Raw genomic sequence first — 24,610 nt, forward strand, 5'->3', positions numbered from 1 at the left:
CACAAGGACAGAATCTATTCTTTAATACAGAGCCTATTACTGTGATGGTTTTTTTTTTTAAAGTCTGGGGGGGGGGAGAGAGAGAGATCTTTTTTCTATTTTGTGTATTTCCAATGTATTGCTCTCATTCCTGTCCAAGAAAACCACCTCTTACAAAAAAAAAAATTAAGGGGAGGGGGGAAATCTGGCAAAACTAACCAAAACTTTGCCAAAGTCTGATATTTGCAGTATTCCATACCCATAATTCTTCCCTTTCTACAGTGCTGTACTGCATAGCTACTCAAATATTTAGTTAGTCAATAAGCAGCTGTTAAGGCCCTTCTTATGTGCTAGGCACTGTTCTAAGTGGTAGGGGTACAAAAAGAGGTAAAAGACAGTCCTTGACCTACAGGAGCTCCTTGTCAAAGAGTTTGGCCACAAAGAGCAGAAGAGATATAGAATGATAGTTACTGGGAAAGGAAGGACCAAGTGAGAGCTTTTTGTGGATAAGGGAGATGGGTATATTTGTAGGTAGCAGGGAAGGAGCCATTAGAAAGGAAGAGAATAAAGATGAGTGAAAGAGTAGGGATGACAGAGGAGGCAATCTGTTGGTAGAGACAGTATGGAATGGAATCATTAATTCAGGGAAAAGGGTTTTTTACTTTGGCAAGGAGAAGGGTCACCTCAGTATGAGAGAAAGGGTGAAAGAAGAGATATGGGCAGAAGTCCTCTGAATGATACGAAATGAGGATGAAGAAAGAATAGAGAGCTCATAATGGATGCTTTCAATTCTTTTTGCCTGTTAAATATGAGGCAAGGTTTGCAGCTGAAAGAGTAGGCCATGGGAATTTTGAGGAGGGATGAAAAGATTTAGAAGAGTTGTTGTGGGAAATGGGACAGTAAGTTGATAAGGGAGGTACAGAAGGATTGTATCCTGGTAGCAGAGCCCAGTTGAGGTTTAATGAGATTATATTTACTGATATAAGAAGTGAGTCTGTTGAGTAAAACTGAATCACCCACTGACCACCTTTAAAAATTAACTTCCTTTTCACCCTACTATTCCCTATTACAGACAAATATTGCTTTAAAAATTTATAAAACCAATAAATTATGAGAGTAATTCTTAATTTTATAAAATCTACTACAGGGTTCCCTTAAATGGAAGTATCCGATTCTGTCAGTTTACAACTCACAAATTATTTGATACATCCTGTAGACTCTTCAACCTAAAGTTTGTTGTCAATATAATCTAAAGGCTGTCAATGTAAGAATGAATAGGAATAGAGCATAATTTCAAATGTAAAACAAAAGGGAAAATATATGGTTTACAAGAATTATATGTATTGCTTTTCAGGAAGTCATACTGTCCAAACTAAGGTAGTCAAATTTTACTCCAATAACCACATAAATATACGTGGTAATTATAACCTAGAAAAGTAGTCGATCCACTACTACTTAACCAGCCATTTAATTAGCTATTCAATTAGCCATTCTTATGGGAACATTTCAAAACCATCATTTTGTTCTATGGTTTTAAATTTTTCTGACTAGCTTTTAACAGAAATATTCCACCCTAAATAAGTGTGATATAGGAGAAAGGGCCATATATTTGTAGCTAGAGTACCTGAGTTTAAATCCTCACAACTCACATAATAACATTGGTTCAACTTTTCTGGCACTCAAGTTTCCTCATCTAGGAAACAAGGAGATTGGGATCAACCATCTTTAATGTCTCTCTCAGTTCTAAATCTATGATCCTCACAAAGAGAACAAAGAAAAAGAAAAAGATCTCATATGAACAAATACATTTATAGCAGCTCTTTTTGTGGTGGCAAAGAACTGGAAACTGAGGAGATGTTCATCAACTGAGAAATAGTTGAACAAAATATGGTATATGAATATGACAGAATACTACTCTACCATAAGAAATGATGAGGGGAATGGTTTCATAAAAGCCTAAGAAGACACACTAAGAACTGATGCAAAGTAAAGTGAACAGAACCAGAAGAACAATTTACACAGTATCAGAAATTGTGTAAAGAAAATCAACTATGAAAGATTTAGTAACTCTGATCAACACAATGACCACCCACAATTTCAAAAGACTCAAAACAAAAAATGCTATCCATCTATACAGAAAACTGATGGCCTTAGAGTGCAGATTGAAGCATATTTTTTTCTTCTTTCTTTCTTTCCCCATTTTTTCCTGCCCCCCTCTCAACATGGCTAATGAGGAAATTTGTTTTGCATGACTTCATATTTATAATGGGTTTTCTATTTCTTACCTTCTCAATGGATGGGGGAGAAGGAAGGGAAAGGAGAGAATCTAGAACTGAAAAAAAATAAAATTAAATAAAAAACAAAACAAAAAATCTATAATTTTATGAAACAGAAGAATGTACACCATGGCTCAATTAAATCTTACCAAATGCAATACTTTATTGCAAATGAAGTACTGTTTCTACTCCAAGATTAAAAAAAGCAAAATGGGAATATGTATATCTGTTTATACCTTCAGAGTGTCAAGCCTTCATTTGTTAAGCCAAATGCTAAGAGTTAAGTAAAGTCTGATTTGATGAAGATTTTGGACCAATTTTATTTAGTGCACTGGGTATAGTATAATACCAAACATATTCAACCTACAAGGAATATCTGCATAGCCAGAACATTTTGCCTGCCATCAAGAAACTTTTATAGAAAATTTATAAACTTTTCTTGAAAACATGACTTGCAAAGGTATTGTAAGAAAATACAAATTATGGTACCCAAGAGAACTGTATTCTCTCAAGCATATTTAGCAACTGAAAGAAAAAAGAAAATAAATTATTAGTCTATATACTGATGTCAATCAACAAACATTTAATAAATGACTAATATGTGACAGGTGCTAGAGACATACAAAAAAAGAAAAGAAGAAACATTCTCTTCCTCAGGGAACTTCTAATTCTAAAGGAATTATGCAAACAAAGGCAGAGATCTATAAAAGGAAGAAGTGTTCAAAAATTTTGTTTTCCATTCTTTAAACTTTGAAAAATAAATACCAAATCAAAATATGTTTTAATGTTACAGAAGTGATTGGTTTTATTTGTTTTTAAAGATGATGAAATAACATCCAATTCTAGGCAACTATAACAGAAACAGAAGGAAAATGAAAAATGAATGGTAATACTGTAATTGAGTTTAGGAAGACAGTTACTACTTGTAAGTCTCCTGAGACTGTTTTTTCACCACTTGCTGCTAAAGTCAGTACTTCAGAATTCAGATAAGATAGCTTTATTCTTCTGCTAGAATTTCTAAATGACCTTAATGACTTTCATAAAGACTCAGAATACTTAAATGAATCTTTAATCTCCGTGATTTGGGTAACTCTTCAGAAATGTATATAAAGACATTCAACTAGACTAAAAAACAACCAAGAAAAGGGAAGCTGTTTCATACTCCTCTTTTTATCACCTACCCTGACCTTACCCATAATAGATACAGGAAATAATGATTTGCTCTTGCCTGATAAAACATTCTACAGATCATGTAAAGAAACAGGAGAAAAACAGATCACGGGTTTTTGTGTCATGTATGCTTTGGAAGTCTAGTGAAGCCTATTAAACTACTTTTCAAAATATTTTTAAATGAATAAAATAAAATGCATAGGACTACAAAGGAAACCAATTATACTGAAGTACAATTAATTACCAAACTACTAGTTCACTGTCCCTAGGCTTACAAAATCTACACTTGGTTATCATATCACATAAGGTTGAATCAACAAATTATTATTCATTTCTTTAATTTTATGGCTCAAAGTAAATCTATTGTAATCGTTAGGAATATAATAACAGCTTCTTTAATCATTCCTGATGCTACAAAAGATTTTCAATCTTTACTTCATGGTTGAGTATTTTCAACTTCCCAGAGTGAACATTTGTCTTCAGCTATACCATGACCTCCACTTTCTCAAACCCTCAATTATCTTCAGGCCATCACTCCTGAAGTAGCCACTTTCTCCTCCTATACCTATCTTGGCCCAATGGTTAACCAGCTGGACTCTGCATTGTTCCCTTGAATCTCTTGAATCTCTGGACCACATATTCTATCACCAATTGTGCTCTGTCAAGCCTCAGCCTTGAATCACTCCCACTATTTGCCTCCTTTGCTCCTAGATATGATGCTAAACTCAGGTGGAGAAAATCACACAATCATTCTGACTGAGTCCACTCCTACAAATTTAAGTTACACAACTTCAATAGGGTCCCGACTGCTGTTAGGCAATCCTCTTACACCTCTCCCTTATCAATTCACTATCCCATTCTCCACAGTAGCTGCTCCGAACTTTTTCATCCCTTCTTAAATCTCCCATGGCTCCCCTTCTCTGCAGCTTCTATTTTACTGGGGGGAAAAAAATTGAGGTCATTTGCCAAGAGCTCTCTTCTCCCGTCATCCTCATCTCATATAATTCAGATGCCTTTTGCCACTATCTCTTCCTTCAGACCATCTCATATAATTGAGGTGGCTCTTTTCTTTGTAAAGGTAAATCACTCTAGCTGAACAAGTGATTACATTCCATACCATCTTCACCAAGAGACTGTCCCCTCTATCATCACTTATTTTCAATCACTCCCTGTCTATGAAGTGCTTCCTTATAGTCTACAAACTCAGAGTATTACAGAGTATTGACCTCAAATAGAAACAGAGGTTACTCAACTTTATTTTTTTTTAAGGCAATTGGGGCTAAGTGACTTGCCCAGGGTCACACAGCTAGTAAGTGTCAAGTGTTTGGTCTGAGGCCGCATTTGAACTCAGGTCCTCCTGATGTCAGGGCCGATGCTCTATCCACTTCACCACCTAGCTGCCCCACAGTTACTCAACTTTAAATAAACATCACTATGTACCATACATGGACTCAGAAAAACAAATATTAACATTTTCTGTGTTCTACTGTATTTTATTTATTTTGTTAAATATTTCCCAATTACATTTTAATCAGGTTCAGGCCACATTCACACATGGCTTTGTGTTAGACACCTCTGCTCTAAATAATAATGATAACTACAGTAAACAACTAACATTTGTATGTGCCAGGCACTGTGCCAAGTGCTTTACAATTAGCATCTCATTTGATCTTTACAACCCAGTGAGGTAGGTGGTACTATTATTATCCCCTTTTTACAGATAAGGAGTTTCTCACTATTATACATCTCAAGCAACCCATATGTCTTATCTGAAAACCAGCCTCAAATTGGTCAATCAGTTGTTGTTTCCATGTTCTTTTGACTGAATACTGACAAAAGAGGAGTAGGACACCTCTTTTTCTCATTTCTGGGATTTACATGTTTGCTCTCCCCCTCTCACCTTAGAAAGTCCTTAATCTATCCTCCAATTAGAAATCAGATTATCTAATTTTGTATCCTGATTGTTTTGTTTTAATTAAATTGGTCTTACTTGATTAATTGTTCTTAACATCTGAAAATCTGTCTCACTCTGTATTTGGGGTCTTTGGACTGACTGGGGAGTCTACTGACCACTTATACCTGTTTTGCTAATAAATCATATAGCCTGGATTCTTTCTTCAGTTATTATCCACCACAATATCTCTATAGCATTTGTCATATATGGTATTTTTTTATTTTTATTTTTTTAGGCAGTTGGGGTTAAGTGACTTGCCCAGGGTCACATAGCTAGAGAGTGTTATGTGTCTGAGGTCGAATTTGAACTCAGGTCCTCCTGACATTAGGGCCAGTGCTCTATCCACTGTACCACCTAGCTACCCTGATACATGGTATTTTTCTCTGAAGTAAAACAGTTACTGCTTTAGTTCAGGTCCTATTCTACTTTCAACTGGACTATTCCAAAAACTTCATAATTGGTCTCAAAGCCTCAAGTCTTTCTCCACAACACTACATCCTTCATAGAACTGTCAAAGTGATCTTCCTAAAGGTCATATTTAACTTGGTACCCTCCTCCCTAAGGAATCCCTTTTACTTCTGAAATCAAATTTAAATGCTGGGCAGGTATTTAAAGCTTTGTACAACTGGGTCCCTTCCCACGGTAATGAACTTCTTATACATTACTATCTTCCATACACTTTATGGCCTGGCTATACTGCCCTACTTTCTGTTCTTCACACATAATGCTCCATGTCCCAGCTCTGTGACATCATAATGGCTATAAGGAGTTTCGGGAAATCTGGCCTCACACCAAACACTTGACACTTACTAGCTGTGTGACCCTGGGCAAGTCACTTAACCCCAACTGCCTAAAAAAAAGAAAAAAGAAAAAAAGTAGTTGTGGGAATATGGTAGTATATTAGGATCAAGGGGAGCTCAAATCTCCCAAAAATATGCCAGTAAAACTCTAAAAATGAATCAGAACTGTGAAAGAAGATGCTGTTTGAATCCAGAAAGGAATATTGCTATAGTGTAGGAAATGATGAGCTGGCTGATTTAGAAAAACATGGAAAGACTTGGATTTACGAAAGAAGATGCTATCCACCTTCAGAGAAACAGATGATAGGAAGAAATAAGCATAGTATGGTGGGGTGTGTGTGTGTGTGTGTGTGTGTGCGTGCGCGTGTGCACACGCGCGCACACGCCCACACTTAATTATAGCCTTCTTTGGTGGGGGGAGGGAAAAAGGGGGAGGTAATAAAGTAAAAGGAGGCAAAGAAAAGCTGGGCAGCTTCGAAAACAACGTATAGCATATATTATATATGTTTTCTTGAAACAGAAATTTATTGTTTTATATTGAATCCTCTTATGGTCTGCTGTGTACATGGCAATGTTTTTTTTCTTTTCTCATTTTGTATTTAAGTGTAAAATTTTTTAAAATTACCAAAAAAAAGTATTTTAAAGGAATGAATCAGTAGGAATAATGATTAAAAAGAGGAAGGCAGGAAGGAAGGAAAGAAATGAATGAATAAATAAATTACCTATAAACTCCTCCATTTGGTCCAAGATGTAAAAAAAGACTGCCAGCATCCTGCTATTTCATGTAGTGGTCACAAGCCAGGGTAGATGGAAGGCAAAGTATAAAATAGCCTAATTGAAGGGTAGGAGGCAAGACCAAAGCACTGCCCAGAGTCGTGAACATAAAGACAAAGGACAGAGTCAGAACATCGGCAAGAAAAGGTAACATGGAGGACTCATTACCAGCAGGAGACCAATTTAGGGCAGCACTCAAAAGTGGGACAACCTAGGGTTTTAATTAGAAGAAGAGACAGGACTAGACCAGCATGGGAGCTCATACCTCACCCATCCAATATGCTGACAACTGGACATGAACCTTACAAGGAAATAAGTCTAGACAATTCCCAGAGAATGTAGGGTCTAACCTCAGCTACCTAAAGATCAAGCAGGTCCTACCCATACCATCCAGTAGTATACAAATGGAGCTTGAAGGAAGCAAAAGCCCTCAATTCAGAAATGGAGGCAGGGCATATAAGTAAACAGAAGAAAACAGAACACAATGAAGAAATGCCTTAGCCTAAGAGAAGTCCAAGGGGTAAATCCAAAATAAGAAAGTAAATCCACATAGTCAAGTAGAGGCTCAAGGGAAAGCATGTATTGGTCACAAGGTCCACCAGAGTACCTAAAATAAGATAAACAAAAACGGAATTTTACAGGAAAAACAAAATCTAAGTAAAAAAGAATGACAAGAATTAATATCTTAGATCAGTGGTAAACCTTACCCAAGAAGTGAATTCTCCAAAAATCAGACAAAAATAAGCCAAAATAAATGAAAACATGAGACAACAAGAATATTGGAACAAAATTAAAAGATTAAAAAAAGAAAATTTAAGATATATAGTATCCCCAAAAAATGACCTGCAAAAAAGATGGTGAGATAATCTAAGAATAATTAGACAGTCTGGAATTTGTAACCAAAAAAATCCTTGTATACTACACAAAGATCACATCATAAAATATATTAAATTCAACAGTAATATAGTAGGGAACAAAAAGGATGGGGGAGCTGAAAGAGAAATCATAATTAAAACAAATTCCAACATTAGGAGGGAATTAAAAGGACGAAACTAAAGAATAATGCTCAGGAATCAAGGAAAAGATAAGGGCAAGCAAAGACGAACAGCATAGGAAAATGCTGGCAAACTTTTACCATCTTCTTTATAAAGAAGGGGGCAGAAGTAAAGAAAAGAAAGAATGAAATACACAAACAAAAGGAGGGTAGAGAATGGATAATGGAAAGATCTTCTCAGATCCTCCACGACCTAAGAATGGCATGCAGAGAATTCTCATTTCCCACCTGGTGACTTTCTTAGATGTCATCATCTCAAGAAACTCATCATTCTGCAATAAGAAATCGACTCAGAAACTCATACCTCCTCAGTTCATTTCCTACCCTAGCTGCACAACATCATCATGAGTCTGCTAATAACTTTCTGCCACCACAAAGATCTGATTTTCAAAAAAATTTTTTTACATATTGTCTCCCTCATTAGATTGTGAACTCCTCAAGGGCAGGGACTTTCTTATGCTTTTCTTGGTATCGCCAGCACTGAGTAAAGAGCCAGGCACACAGCAGACACTTACTAGATATTTGTTGACTCCGACACAAATAAAGAATAATTATGAATGTGAGAAAATTATATCCAATAAAGGGCCTTTGGAGAAAAAAATTTTTAAATAATAAACTTAATCCTAAAGAATCAATAAGTCAGAACTATGGAAGTTGAATTGCTATCACTTATTTTTACCTTCTGTTGAGTTTTGTTTCATCTTTCTGATGGTTCCTCCTATTGGTTTTAATTTTTACTTACAACTTCACTAATGTGAAAATATGCTTAATGGGCATGTAAATGTAAAGCCTATATCAGATTGTGCACCGTTTTGGGGAGGGTGGGGGGGGAGGAAAAGGGAGAAAAAATTTTCAACTCAAAAGCATATGGGAAAAAAAAATTAAAAAATTATTTAAAAAAAAAAGAATCAATAAGTCAAAGAACAAAGCATAGAAACCAAAGAAAATTTCAGGAAAGAAATTTACAAGATAACATATCAAAACCAAAGGAATGTAGCTAAAGAAGTCATTACCAGAAAATATATATCACTAAATGCTACCCTTGCCCCTTCCTCTGAAAAAAGGAAAGAGAAGATCAACGAATTAGGATAAAAGTGAAATAACCAGAAAAGTAACAAATTAAAAACCTGCAAGCAAACACAAAAGTAAAAATTCAAAAATCAAAGAAGAAATTAACAAAATTGAAAAAATAATTAATAAAATCAGGAGCTTTTTTATTAAAATAGTAATTTTAAAAATAGAAAAGAGTTGCCTACTTGAATTTTAAAAAGGAGAGATAAAAACTGAAGTGTTCATATCAAAAATGAAAAAGGAGCATTCATAACAATGTACAAAAAAATAAAGGAAACTGTCAAAATTTTTTGCTCAATTATATGCCAAAAAAACTCACAGCCTAGATTAAACAGATGAATTATTACAGAACTATAAAACAGTCAGCTAAAATACAAAATATTTATTTAAATAATCCTACGCCAAAAAAAAACTGAACAAGCCGTAAATGAACTATCAAGAATTTTTAAAATGCCATAGATTTACAACTGAATTCTAGAAAACATAAAAAGAATAGTTTAGCAAATATACAACATATTTAACATATCCTATAGCATAAAAAAGTTGGATTTATACCACAAATACAAGATTGACCCTATATAAGAAAAAACTATAAACATATCAATAACAAAAATGACAAAACCCAAATGATTATATCAATAGATACTGAAAAGACATGACAAAATCTAAAACCCATTTCTATTAAAAACAAGAACAAAAACTAGAAATCAAAGTAATTAAAGTATTTTCACCTAATATCCCAAGCATAATCTATCTAAAATCAAAGACAAACATTCTATGTAGAGAAGAAATAAGAGTGTGCCTAACATTTGCCTACACTTTTCCTCTACTCTTTCGGAAGAGTTCCAAGGGGCAAAGCAAGAATGTTTGTTATCACTACTATTTAATTTGGTGCTAGAAAGTCTGGCTATCATAATAAGACAAGAAAAGGAAATGAACACAGGCAAAGAGTACTTAGCATCGGGATGTTCCATGTTCCATGTGTCTGGAATGGTCAATTCCCTCACTACACTTCTTGAAATTCATGGTTTCCTTCAAGACTCAACTCAAATGCCTCCACACCCACACATACCCAGGCACACCATTTTCTCTATTTACTCTAAGTTCCTCGAGGTCAACAACCATTTTGCTTTCCTTTTTGTACCCACAGACAGCTGAGAGGGGTTGAGTCCATCAGCAGTCTATTCTTGCTCACACCTAAATCCAGGTCAGGAACTTTCAGGGTTCAGACCAGCACAATAACTAGACTTTGTCCTACATCACACCACTTTGGGGACACTGAAAGGTGGTAGGTCCCTAGTCTGATAGGTCTCTGAGATGCTGAAAATACAACACTCAATATCTCAAGAAATCTACAGCAGAACACAAGATGACAAAAGCTCAGTTCAGACATTCCCCCAAAGAAGTATACAGATCAGTCTAAAGTCAGAAAGCAGGCATGAAAGAAGAGCAAACAAAAAGAATCCTACAAAATAAAAAGCTATTGTTGAGACAGGAGTGCTTAAGACACAAACCCAGAAAAAGAAAACGATTCCAAAATATCTACAAGCAAAGGCTTTCCTAAAGTGTTTTTTTTAAATAAATAAATGAAATGAGAGCCCTAGAGGGGGGAAAAAATGAAAAAGAAATGAGAGTTGTGAAAGAAAGTACTAGAAAGGAAATAATAGCATCCAACTTCCTAAAATTAAAATGGTCCAAATAAAAGTCAAGGATCCTATGCTGCATACTGAGCAAATACAAAAGGAAACAACAGCTGTGTGGTTGTGACCCTAGCAAGAGGATTGGGGTCTCAGATTCAGCCCCTAGACTTTGGTAAGCATAAAGAAGTGCTTATACTTTACTTTTGGGGGAGGTATGAAAGAGTTTCTAAATCACCTGATGAAATTATGGGGCAGTAGCCATTGGCTGAAGGATCAGATATATTCCCAGGGGACATTAAAAATCAAAAGTAAGCTCTGAGCAGTTAAGTTATTACTGGCACTACAGAACCAGCTCTTGAGAGCAAACAGCTTCTTTGCCCTGTGCATCTCTGGAGGAGATGGATTTCTTTCTCCTCCCTTCCCATAACTGGCTATACAAGCTTGCAGTTTAGCAACCTGTCTAGTGAAAAATACTATGACAGGTAGAGAGCAAGTCCCAGATCTAGCTGCAAAGCTGGAGTGAGATACAGAAAGGAGGTAAGCCTACGGAGCCCAGCAAAAGTAAAGAAAAGATTGAGCTCAGATAAGACATTATACTTGCAGGGAACAGTGAGGATGAGTAAAGACATCAGGTACCTGCAGTCCCACAGGTACTAGTTATCCTGGCCAAATACACCCCCTAGGTATGTGCCTCTTTATTCATGTGCTCTGTGTGTGTGTGTGTGTGTGTGTGTGTGTGTGTGTGTGTGTGTGTGTGTGTGTGTGTGTGTGTGTGTGTGTCTGTCCCTTCTTCCTACCAATATTATGCATATCTATGGGAAAATATGCTCTAGATTTAGAAGAATCTTTTGTTAATACTATCAAGCCGTGTCGTTTCCACAAATACCTCTGCTTTAAACTAAGTGTTTTACTCAGCATATTATTAAAGGTGAATGCAGGACTTTGGGCTCATGAGCTATAGACTCACAGAACACTTTAAATGTGGGAAGTCATTCAATAGGAGACCCACCCTCTGAATATAAGTGGGTAAGTGGAGCCCATAGAGAACACTATATGCATCGTAACTTCAACAACAGTAAATGAAAAGATCATCAAAAGGAAACTGAACTTTTGAATAAAGGAAAAAACAAAGAAGGTCCTGGAAGAGATAAGGAAACTAGCCCTCCTCCCTTACAACAGAGATGTGCAATAACTCCCAGGACAAATTACAGTACTTATTGTAAGACAAAAGCACACACAGATCTAAGACTAAGCATTCCCACTGGCCTTCCAATTCTCCTAAAGGACAGAGCTCTTGAACATAAACAATGTCAGACAAGGTTTCTGCACTGGATGTTTTTGCCTGTTTTTCTTTTGTCAGAGAAGTTTCAATCCGGGGGCTGGGTGGGAAATAACTGTGATGTAACCACAAAAAGAATCAATGAAACTTTAAAAAAATCATACAAATTATACTGACCAAGCTTGTTCCCTCCTCAAATGAGATGAGAAAATGCACCTCCCTTCCTTCTTTGCAGTGACGGAGAACTGATTATATAGGAATGTAACACCACATACATTGTCAGCTGTGGGAGAGGGGTTAATTTGCTTTACTAGGTTTTTTTCCTCCTATTTCTTATCTATTCTTTGTTAAAAGGAGATGTTTGGGTAGGGAAAGGGAGAGGTATATATTGAGAAATGAATTTTAATAAATAAAGAAAAAAGATATAGGTATAAATAAAAGATATAAATAAAAATTAAAGCTACATAAAAAGAAAATCAAAGAAGGAAAAAAAGAGAGTCCAAGATGATTCTAAAAAAATCAGAACAATTAAAATGGTGTAGGGCAAGGGAATAGTCTCTGAGGAAAATTCAGATTTTTGGTGGGGAGGCCTAAATGATAAGCTTTTTAAATATAATGCATCTGAGATAATCGTGCCATACTCTAGTATTCTAATACATCTTATTGAAATGAATATGCTGTTCGGCTATACAAATTGCAGCTCACCTGGTGCAATGTCAATCCATATCCTCCCACAAATCTTTGCCTTAATGTCCACTGAGTATCTTGGAGACCACTCTCTCATTATATTGACATTACAGTATACCAAGTGCATATGTAGATTGTTCACTGGTTTGCTCTTGTTCTCACTATGTGATAACCACTTATTTTTCCTGATCATACAATTCTATGAAGAAATCTTTTACTCTGCTTATTCAGCTTAATTCCTCATTTATAATGCGTTGTAGCTGATTCATACCCACAATGGACATTTTCTCTACTGACATTTAGATGATACTTAACTTCAATTCTTAGAAGACCAGAGTATTCCCTGATTTGAAGCTATACAACTGCACCAGAAGACTAATAATATTAAGAAGATGATTTTTTTTTGTTTCAGGGAGAAACTTTAGGTCTGAAAGATTGCCTCTGAGAAATCATGTACACTTCAGCTAACTTTCCTACTTTCCTCCATCTATTCAATTGTAGTTCCATTCAGGTCATCATCCACTTTTAGTATCTATCATAGATAGATGATATAAATGTAGATATATAAATATACAGAGATATATGTAAACATATATACACATGTAGATATGTATGTACATATATATAAACATACATATACTGATAAAAATGCTTTATGAGTTTAGCCAACTGCATTATCAAACTATGAACAATAGACATTGTTGAGCTTCTTGGCATTTCCTAGTTTGAATGTTAAACCTGAAGGATTGTGGATTTCATTTGGTAGATTCTTCAATATTCTAAGGATTTATGAAACAGCACAACATGATTTGCAAACAGGACTGACATGAAGATAATGACATATAAAGATTCTCTCTTTGCCATATATTCTATCTTGCATCCCCTCCATAACAGTGACAAATATCTTCAGAGAACACAAATATTTGTTTAATGCCTCCCTTGCTGTTAACAATCAGAAGTTTGATGAACAAAGTTACCTCAGTTGTTAGCAACTGTAGAGAAATCTTATATGATTTTAGCAGAAGCACGGAAGACACCTTTCTGGAAATGTACCTTTTAGGGCAACATTTTGCTCCATCAAATACTTCTTTATAGGCAACAAAAAATAAGCATGGTGAAGCCTTATGGTTTCTATACCTTTCAGGCAACTATATAACTAAAGATATGATCCAATACAGAATGACATTTGCTCTGAAGGATGTCTTCATCCTCGGGGCAGTCAGGTGGCACAGTGAATAAAAAAGCACTGGGCCTGGAATCAGGAAGATCTGAGTTCAAATCCAACCTCACTTACCAGCTCTGCAACCCTGGACAAGTCAGTTAACCTCAGTTTCCTCAACTGTAAAAATAAAATAATAATAGCACCTACCGCACAGGGTTGTTGTGAAGATGAAGTGAGATACTTGTAAAGCACTTTGCACAGTACCTAGTACATAGTAGGTACTATATAGATGCTTACTGCCTTCCCCCTTCATCTGTACCCCCAAAAAAGTTTATGTAATTGAGAATGAATTAAAAAAGAAAAAGAAAAAAATGAAGGAAAAAATTTATGAAAAGCTTACTACGCACAAAATACTGTGACAAGAAGTATCTCCAACACAGGAACTCTATGAACACAATTACAAAACACTTTTCACACAAATAAAGAAGATCTAAATAACTGGAAAAACATCAGCTGCTCATGGGTAGGCCGAGCTAATATAATAAAAATGAAAATTCTACCTAAGCTAATTTACTTATTCAGTGTTGTACCAATCAAACTACCAAAAAATTATTTTACAGAGTTAGAAAAAATAATAACAAGATTCATTTGGAAAAACAAAAGTCCAGAACATCAAAGGAACTAATAAAAAGAAATGCAGGGGAAGGTGGCCTAGCCATTCCAGATCTTAAATTGTATTATAAAGCAGCAATCATCAAAACTGCTTGGTACTGGCTAATAAATAAAGTGGTGGATCAGTGGAATATGTTAAGTATGCAAGACACAGTAGTCAATGATTATAGTAATCTATTATTTGGTAAACCCAAATACCCCAGGTTCTACCGCTGGGAAAACTGGAACAGAGTATGGCAGAAACTAGGCACAGATCAAAATCTCATACCATATACCAAAATAAAGTCAATATGGGTTCATGATTTAGATATAAAGGCTGATACTGTAAGCAAACTGGGAGAGCAAGGAATAGTTTACCTATGAGATTTATGGAGAAGAGAATTCATGACCAAACAGGAGACAGAGAACATTACGAAATGGATAACTTTGATTACATTAAATTGAAAAAATTTTGCACAAAGCCAATGCAACCAAGTATAGAAGGAAAGTAGAAAACTGGGAAAGAATTTTTAAAACCAGTCTCTCTGATAAGGGCCTCATTTCTAAAATACATAGAGAATTAAGTCAAATTTATAAGAATACAAGTCATTCCCCAATTGATAAATGGTCAAAGGATATAAACAGGCAGTTCTCAGATGAAGAAATTAAAGCCCATCTATAGTCATATGAAAAAAAATGCTCAAAATCACTACTGATTAGAGAAATGCAAAAAAAACCCCCCAAAAAACCAACAACAACTCTGAGGTACCACATCACACCTATCAGATTGACCAACATAACAAAACAGAAAAATGATAAATGTTGAAGAAGATGTGGGAAAATTGGAACACTAATGCATTGTTGGTGGAGTTGTGAAATGATCCAACCATTCTGGAGAGCAATTTGGAACTATGTCCAAAGGGCTATAAAAATGTGCATACCCTTTGACCCAGCAATAGCACTTCTAGGGCTGTATCCTAAAGAGATCACATAAATGGGAAAAGGACCCACATGTACAAAAATATTTACAGCAGCTCTTTTTGTGGTGGCAAAGAATAGGAAATTGAGAGGATGTGTCCATCAATTGGGGAATGGCTGAACAGGTTGTGGTATATGAATGTAATGGAATACTATTGTGCTATAAGAAATGATGAACAGGCTGACTTCAGAAAAACCAATCATGACTTTCTAGAACCTGACCGTGGCTTAGTCCTACCCATCCACTGCCTTCCTCCCATTAATGTCCTGCTAAATGAAAATGGAGAAAAATCTCAAAACTGAGCTTACTGGGTTCACTACAGATATGTTACATAATTGTTACATAATCTCAACTGGGTCATCATAGTAAGAAAATCCTTTTTAATCTCCCTTAATGATGTGCCATTTCATTCATCATAATGGCTATTCCAAATTTTGCATTCCTTCTTAAGCCTCCCATAGTATCCCTTTCTACCCTTACTTGACTCAGGATTAGGACCTCACCTCCTACTTCACTGAAAAAGAATCGAGGCCATTCCCCACAACTTCTTTCTGTCCTACTGCACATCACTCAGTTATCTCTCAGATCAAATAAAAGTCTCATTTGGTGTTTAAAGTCCTTCACAACCCAGATATTTCTACCTTTTAAAATCTTTTTATATATTACTCCTCCCTCCATTAATCGTGCAATTCAAATATACTGGCCTTTCTTACACCCAAATAATCCCAAATTCTAATTCTATGCCTTTTCAATGACTGTCTCCCATTCCTAGAATATTCCCTCTCCTCATTTCCACCTTCTTTCTTCCTTTGAGACTCAACTCAAATTGCCATCTTCTTGCTGGTCCTCCTACTACTAGTGCCTTCCTTCTAGGATTTCCATTCATTTATGCTATATATATCTCCTATGTACAATTTTTTTTTTGCATACTGTCTTCTGCATTTGAACGTGAGTTCTATGAGAGCAGAAGATTGTGTTTTTTCCCTTCTTTGTATCTCCAGAGCTTAGCAGAATGCCTGGCACAAAGTAGGTATGCTTGTCAACTGACTTTTAAAACTATATTGCCCCCAGAATGAAATTCAACTGTATACACTTGGTCTAATCCAGCTATTTTCCCATTTTTGTTTCCTTTGGTGCCGTTTACATTCTTGCATAAGAGAGATCTAAATGTAGTGGCTCCATTGTTACTGATGATGAAAAGGGATTTTATTACGAAAAACATTTATATTCTAAAATTTTTATTTGTTATTTTTCTAGGTTCCTTTTAAAGTGCACTTAGTTGGTTGTTTCATCAGTTTTCCTCTCCATTGTTTCTCATTGTACCATAAGGTGATATTGCTCAATTTTCTACTACCCAATTGTCCATAAAAGTTTACAGTTTGTGTTCTGTACTGGTAACTGCCCTTGGTTATTTATAATTCTACACTTGCAAGAGATCAAATATTCGCCTGTTGAACAGTTCTAGACTCTTTTGGTCTTCTTGTAATATCAAATGATTAATACTGGTTATCTTCTGTGATGATGCCTATTTCTCCATTCATCTTTTTTTTCCCATTTGGCATCAACAGTTTCTTTAAATATGTCAGTATGGAGTTGTTTTAACTGCAACACTTTATCCTCTTTTGCAATTTTATTTTCTTTTAGATTCAACCAAACAAGCACTTATGAACTATCTACTATGTGCCAGGTAGTATATTTTTCTACATGAAGTTTTTGCTATTATGAATGGTGTAGAGTATAAAGGCTATAAAAATGTGCATACCCTTTGACCCAGCAATAGCACTTCTAGGGCTATATCCCAAGGAGATTATACAAATGGGAAAAGGACTCACATGTACAAAAATATTTATAGCAGCTTTTTTTGTGGTGGCAAAGAATTGGAAATTGAGAGGATGCCCATCAGTTGGGGAGTGGCTGAACAAGTTGTGGTATATGAATGTAATGGAACACTATTGCGCTATAAGAAATGATGAACAGACTGACCTGAGAAAAACCTGTAAAGACTTGTATGGTCTGATGCTGAGTGAAGTGAGCAGAACCAAGAGAACATTGTACATAGTAACAGCCACGTTGTGCGATGACTAATATTGATAAACTTAACCCTTCCCAGCAATACAAGGATCTAAGACATCTCCAAAGGCCTCCTGATGGAAAACGCTGTCCACATCCAAAGAAAGAACTATGGAATTTGAGTGCAGATCAAAGCATACTATTTGCTATTTTTTTTCTTCTGTTTTGTTTTGTTTCCTCTTTCTGGCAGTTCCTCCTACTGATTCTAATTCTTACTTACAACATCACCAATGTGAAAATATGTTTAATAGGAATGTATATGTATAGCCTATATCAGATTGCGCACCATCTTGGGGAGGGTGGTGGGGAGGAAGAGGAGAAAAATTTTAAACTCAAAAGCATATGGAATTGATGGTTGATAAATCAAAATAAATTAAATTTAATAAAAAAAAGAAGTCTTTAGCTCTAAACAGACGAAGCAGAATAAAATAAAGCTCGAAAGTTTGAATTTTATTTGGGAAGCACCAGGGAACCATTAAAACTTTAAGCAGAGAAGGACAGGAATAAGGATACATGCACAAGGCTGACTAGTTTGGCAACACACAGACAGACTGGTGGCAAAAGAGAATGATGGTTGAGAATCTGTTACATAGTTAAAACCAAAACAAAAGTCCAGGAAGGTAGTAATTAATAGTGGCCTAGGGAAGTAGCAGTGAAAATAGAGGATTTTAAAGGGGACAGACTCATTTTGAAGCAAAATTGAGGGCAACTGGTGATAGTCTAGCCATAAGAGGTAAGCAAAAGAGAAAATCAAAGATCAATCAATGAAGTGTTTATTAAGTGCTTACTATGAGTTAGGAACTGTGCTAAATGCTGGGGGTATAAAGATCTAAATAAAACAGACCTTATCTTTAAGGAGTTTACGTTCTAGAGGAAAAGGCAATACTACACGTGTAAATATACACAACACAAATACAAAGTGGCAAGCAGGGGGAAGGAGGCAATCAGCAGCTGTGTGGGAAACCAGGAAAAGATTCATATAAAGGATGGAGATTTAAAAGAAACTAGAAATTCTAATAAGCAGAGGTGTGAAGAGAGGGCATTCTAAGGATGCATATGAACAATCCATTCAAAGTCACACAGGTGGGAGATGGGATATCTTAAGTGAGGATAGTTTGGCTAGACTGTAGAGCAAAATAAGATTATGGCCAGGCTATGAAAGTCTTTAAATGACAAAACAGGAGTTTGCATTTTATTCTAGATGTAATAGGGAGCTACTACAGTTTACTGAATAGGAGAGTGATACAGTATGCTCTCCTTCCTCACCTTCACTTTTTATCTACAATGACATCCTTCTTGACTCAAATGCTTCATTCTTTAGGAGTCTTCACCCAGTCTCCCCCTTTCCCTCTAGGATCATTTTTTTATCTTTTCTGTTTGGATCTTGCATCACCTTTTTTATTTACATTATGTCTCTCCTATTAGAATGTAAGTTCCTTGATGTCAGGGTCCATTTTTTACTTTCTTCATAGTCCAAGTGCTTACCAGTGTCTGGAACATAGTAAGCACTTAATATATGTTGGCTGAAAAGTCGGACTTAAGCTTTAATGATATTTTGGAAGCTGTGTGGAGGACAGACTGGGGACAGAAAAGATCAAGGGCAGGGAGACCAATTAGTCCAAACAAGAGGTGATGACAGCCTAAACAAGTGTGGTGACTGTGTAAATAGAGAGAAGAGGACAAATGAGAGAGATGTTGTTGAGGTAGAATCAAGAAGATTCAGCAATTGATTGGATATGGTGAGGGGTTGTGGAGAGCAAAGAGCTGAGGATAATAACTCCAAGGCTGCAAATGTGGGTGACTACCACAACAATAGTAGAGTCAATTGAAATGGGATATTTGGGGAAAGGCTAGAATTGGGGTGAAAAAATAATGTTTCGTTTTGGACATTCTGAGTTTACATGCTTACAGGATATTCCATTCAAAATGTCAAAAAGAAGCTCAAGAGAAATACAAGGGCTAGATAAATAAATTTGCAAGTTGTATGCCCCAAAATGATAACTGAACTTAGGAAAGTTGATGATGACCAAGACAGAATGCAGAAAGTAGAAAGCTTAGGACAAAGCCCTGGAGGCAGCCAGATAGGAGGTAGGATATGGCTAATGATCTAGCAAAGGAGACTGAGGAGAAGCAATCACGTAGGAGAACTAGGAGAGAACAGTGTCACATAAACTCAGAGAGGAAAGAATAATCAAGAGAGACTGGTTAACTGTCAAAAGATAATAGCAAGATTTTGTTCATGAGAGGCTAGGTGACTGGTGGTGCTACTGATGGAAATAACCAAGTCATAAAAAGAAGCAAATTTATATGAAATAATAATCAAGTGGATTTTGGCCATATAGAGTTTAAGATGTTAGTAGGACATCTAGTGATGAGGATCCTGCAGATAGCCAAAGATGTAGTACAGATACTTTGGAGTCATTTGCAAAGAGGTAATAGTTGAAGCCATGGAGTAAGAACAACGCAAACAGCAGGGAGCTAAACACCATGTTTGTTGATTTAATGAGACTGTCAATGAAGAGAGTTGAACTGAAACAAAAAAGCAATTATTAAGCACATATTACATGCCAAACACTCTGATAAGAACTGGGGGATACAAATACAAATAAGCAAGACAGTCCTTGCTCTCAAAAACTTTGTATTCTAATAGGACAATATAGGGGAGTAAGGGTTGGAAGGGGTGGTAGAATGACTATGAAGAGAAGGTAGTGGTTTACAAATGGCTAGGAAGTGGCAAATTGGGCCCAAGACTAGACAAGATAACACCTTATCTTATCAATTCTGAGCCCCAAGTCCTACGTGCAAGAGTTTAAGTTTTGGTGAAAGAAGGCCAAGAAGGGGACAGGTGACATGGCTTGGAAATAACTGGAAAGAGAAGAAAAGGCCAAGGAAAGTCTGTTGGGAAATGCTCACCTTAAAGTGACAAGAGGATGAAGAACCATGAAATTAAACACAGAAGGAACATTACAGTGGTATGAAAAAAACTTGAAGTGTGGTGTTTTTAAAGCCTTCAGGGCAGCAGTCAAGAGTTTCAAATGATGCAGAGAGTTCAAGAAGGGCAAGGACTGACTGGAGAAAAAAAATATTGAATTTAGTTTTAAAGATTTTACTGATGATCCTTAAGGAAATACTTTCAATAGAGAGGTTGAAGGGGGCTAAGGAAAAAGTGACTGGTGAAGAAGTGAAAGTAGTAGATAAGGACAACTTTTGAAAAGAAGTCTGGGAATGAAGTGAAAAGATGGGATAGAAGGTTCAAGGAAAATATTTTTTACAATTAGGGAAAGCCGGCTATTTTTGGTATTGGTTGTGCTACCACTGGGACACAAGGTCACTTCTTAAGCATGTTAATGGGCAGATGGGAAAGATCCAGGGGAGACAGAAATATTACAGATACATGACAGAGGAGATAACTGCTGAAACCAAAGTCCTGACAGAAGCAGGAATTAATTAGATTATGGGTTCAGATAGTGGAATTATCATTAGTAGGGAAACATTTTCCTTTGTGACCAGAAGAGAAAAAGAGTAGGTAATAATACTGAGAAGTTTTGATCTGACTTGATTTGTTACATGAAGGAAGAGAGTTAAAGAGTGGTCCTTTCAGACATTCACACTCTAGTTCTAGAAGATGTCAAAAACAAAATGGTTAAGTCAAGGTCCTGGGTAGTGGAAACAGTGTGGCTTTAATAGCCTAAGGTGAAAGAATAGCAGTGTCAGAGGCAGCATAACAATGTATCTAGTAGTCAGAAGAAGTGAATTTGAATCCTAGTTCTACTGTAAGACTTTGGAAAGACTGCTTCTATGGGCCACAGCCTTCCTTCTCTGTAAAATGGGAAATTGGGCTAGATACTCTTTGGGGTCCCTTTCAATTATGAAATTCTGTTCCTTAAAAGAGAAAAAAAGGAATACATTTAATTCATCAAATATTTTTAAAACTTCTACTTTGTACAACATCTTTTAAAAAGATGCCTCTTCACTCTAAGATCCTATATTAGCCAACAACCCACACATGTCATTCAGAAAATATACTAAGCTCCAAAACTATGTGAAAACCAAACAAAGACAGTACAGATAAACAAAGAACTGGGTGCTGAGGAATATATTGCTTTGAATTTTCTTTGTTTAAAAAAATAATTAATTTACTTTTATTTTCAACATTCACTTCATTAAGATTTTGTTTTATTTTTTCTCTCCCTCCCTCTCTCCTCCTCTCCCCTACACAGGACGCAATCTAATATAGGCTCTACTTACACATTCATATTAAGCACATTTTGCCATCAGTCATGATGTAAAGAATAATTAGAACTGATGGGAGGAACCATGAGAATGAAGCAATAAAACAAAACAACAAAAGAAAAGGAAAGCAAATGGTATGCTTCCATATGCATTCAGCCTCCATAGTTCTTTCTTTGGATGTGGATGGCATTTTCCATCGTGAGTCTTTTGGAGTTGTCTAAGATACCTGTATTGCTGAAAGAGACAAGTCTATCAAAGTCAGTCATCACATAATGTGGCTGTTATTGGGTATAATGTGCTATAAATTTTCAAAGTGAAATCTCTTTTCATCATGCTATAAAGACCTCTACAAAGATGCTTTAGAGAAGGCTTTGGAAATTTGGCCTCAAATATCTACCTGGTTAGGAAAGACCTTTGTTATACCACATGGATTTCATCAATTAATGAAAACATGACTTAAGTTTTTGCTCTTATGGGTCAGTATTATTTCTGAGAAACAATTTAGCTGCCCTCTCTCCCTTTCATATAAATTCATTTTGATAATAAGCTAGTTCTCGTGATCTTTTGATAATTGCAGGAATGCAACAATCCCTGCAAATGTGAATCACAGGTTAGTTATTATGTAAGGCAATTCATTTCCTTCAGACTTAATTAACATCCTGCAGACTATTCATCTTCCCCCAAATTTTCTTCAATGTAGGTTCAAAACAGTTTTCTGGTCTTACTATTATTAAGAATATCAACCAAACAGTTCAGGATGGAGATTCATGGTTTCCACAGTCCTGGGCAAGTCACTTAACATCACTGTGTTTCCGTTCATCTTTAAAACAGAAAACCTAAGTTTGATGGCCACCAATGTTCCTTCCAGCTCTAAATCTATGATCTTCTATCATGAAAATTAATTTCAAAAACGCATGCCTTGTAAAAACCTTCAAAGATCAAAGTATATAAAATGATGAAGGGGTAGAAATAAAAAGATTACCACACAACTTTCTTTTAATAGATACTTTGAATTAAAGCTTCAAATGTGGACTTGGATTTTTGAAAAACAAATTATGGCTTGAACATGTCTTAATACACCAAAACAATTCCAATATGTATACATCTTTTTTATATGGTAAGGTAACAGTGGGAAAGGAAATTAGTGTGCAAGTAAAGAAGTCAGATGGAAAGGGGAAAAAGGGGATAGAGTTAAATTTGCAACAAAACTATTTCAAAGAATTTCAGTAAGAAAATTAATGAGGCATTTGCAAGTGGAAAAGAATTCTAAATCAACTAAAAAGTGAATGTCATAAAAATTAAAATTATAGGTAATTAAATCAAGAGTGCTTTGAGAATGTTACCAGAAGCAAGGTTGTACTTGTCATTTAGGGCTCTTTAAGAAAATAATATGAAGACCATGTAAGAATCCCCTAGGAAGACCACAGTGTGACAATGGAAATGGAAACTTTTATTATGATAATTTCAATCTTAATTCTGCACTCTAATCATCAAAGAATTACTTTGAATAACAAGGCTTGTTGAAGTTAAGGGTATAAATGAGTGATCAAATTTTAACACCTTCTATGATGGTGTCTCTAACTCCTACAGGAAAGGGAAGAAGATATCAATGATCAACTCAACCTTACACTCCTGTCATAGAAACCAAAGTTCTATTTATTCAATACTGCTTTTTTAAAAAGACTGGCTTTGAGAAACACCTGGTAAAACAACATGGAAAACAAATCTCTCTATACTTGGCTAAAGAAAAATGTTGTCCAAATGGCTAGAGATATTTATATACTGCTTTAAAATCTACAAGGAGCTTAAAGTCTACATTATTTCATTTTATCCTCAAAACAATGCTATAAAGTTAGCACAAAAGGTATCATTCATCATTTAACAGATGCAAAAACTGATGCAGAGGGAGGTAAAGTGACTTGCCCATGATTAGACAGTTATTAAGTGCCAGAATCAGGACCTGAACTCAGATCTCTCTTAATTCCAAGTATTGTGCTCATTTCATTACATTATGCTGCCTCTCTGAAACTGAACAGTACCTCTGAGAAAACATAAATTAAAAAAATGTTTCAAATATAAAATAAATAAGCTTCATTTTAGCCCAAATGTTTCTGAAGTATGCCAATGATATAAACAGATATAGATATAGATACATATGAGCTAATGATGTTAGAAAGCATATAAGGTTTAAGTTTAGAATAGGTATACCTATTAACATTTTATGAAAACATACTCACTGAACACTGCTGACTAATCATCTCTCTTTCTACACCTGGTACTACTCTACTCTACAGCTTCCGGAGAGTCCACAGGTCATCACCAAGCTGGGCATGTTGCCTTATCTAGGAACCTAGCCAGCCCATCTTAGGGAATAGACAGCAGGTTCATTAGATGAGAGATGAAGGTGATCATAGGTAAAAAAAGAAAACTTATGCACATGAGTGTTAGAGGAGAATGATGCATATCAATGCCTTTTGGGGCATATCATTACACAACTGGACACAATCCTCACAACCAAGAGCTTCAAGAGTTTTCCTTGATAAGATCTATTACGTTATGCCATTCTTCAGTACTCTACAACTGTCTGTCACTGAGTCTACAACAAAGAAACATGGTTTTAGAGGTGTAAAGGACGTTAGACATAATCTAACACAATATCCTCTATTTAAAGACAGGTACATTAAAGCCTAGAGAGTAAAGTGACTTGACCAAGACCTCAATGGCAATGCCAGGGCTAAAACCAAGTCACTTGATTTTTGGTCCAATATGATTTCTGGTCCAATATGATTTCCTCCATTCTAAATATGTTAAAAAAAAAATCAAAGTACAAC

The 24,610-nt window shown here is 35.8% G+C and overlaps 1 protein-coding gene across 2 annotated transcripts in view; it reads right to left on the reverse strand.

Moving 5' to 3' along the window:
* Positions 1-24,610, reverse strand: part of ASH1L (ASH1 like histone lysine methyltransferase) — a 237,167-nt gene that overhangs the window by 136,756 nt on the left and 75,801 nt on the right. The gene's annotated exons all lie outside the window — the stretch shown is intronic.

The sequence above is a fragment of the Phascolarctos cinereus genome, unplaced genomic scaffold (assembly GCF_003287225.1).
Source record: "Phascolarctos cinereus isolate Bilbo 61053 unplaced genomic scaffold, phaCin_HiC Scaffold_5;HRSCAF=322, whole genome shotgun sequence".
NCBI classification, from domain to species: domain Eukaryota; kingdom Metazoa; phylum Chordata; class Mammalia; order Diprotodontia; family Phascolarctidae; genus Phascolarctos; species Phascolarctos cinereus.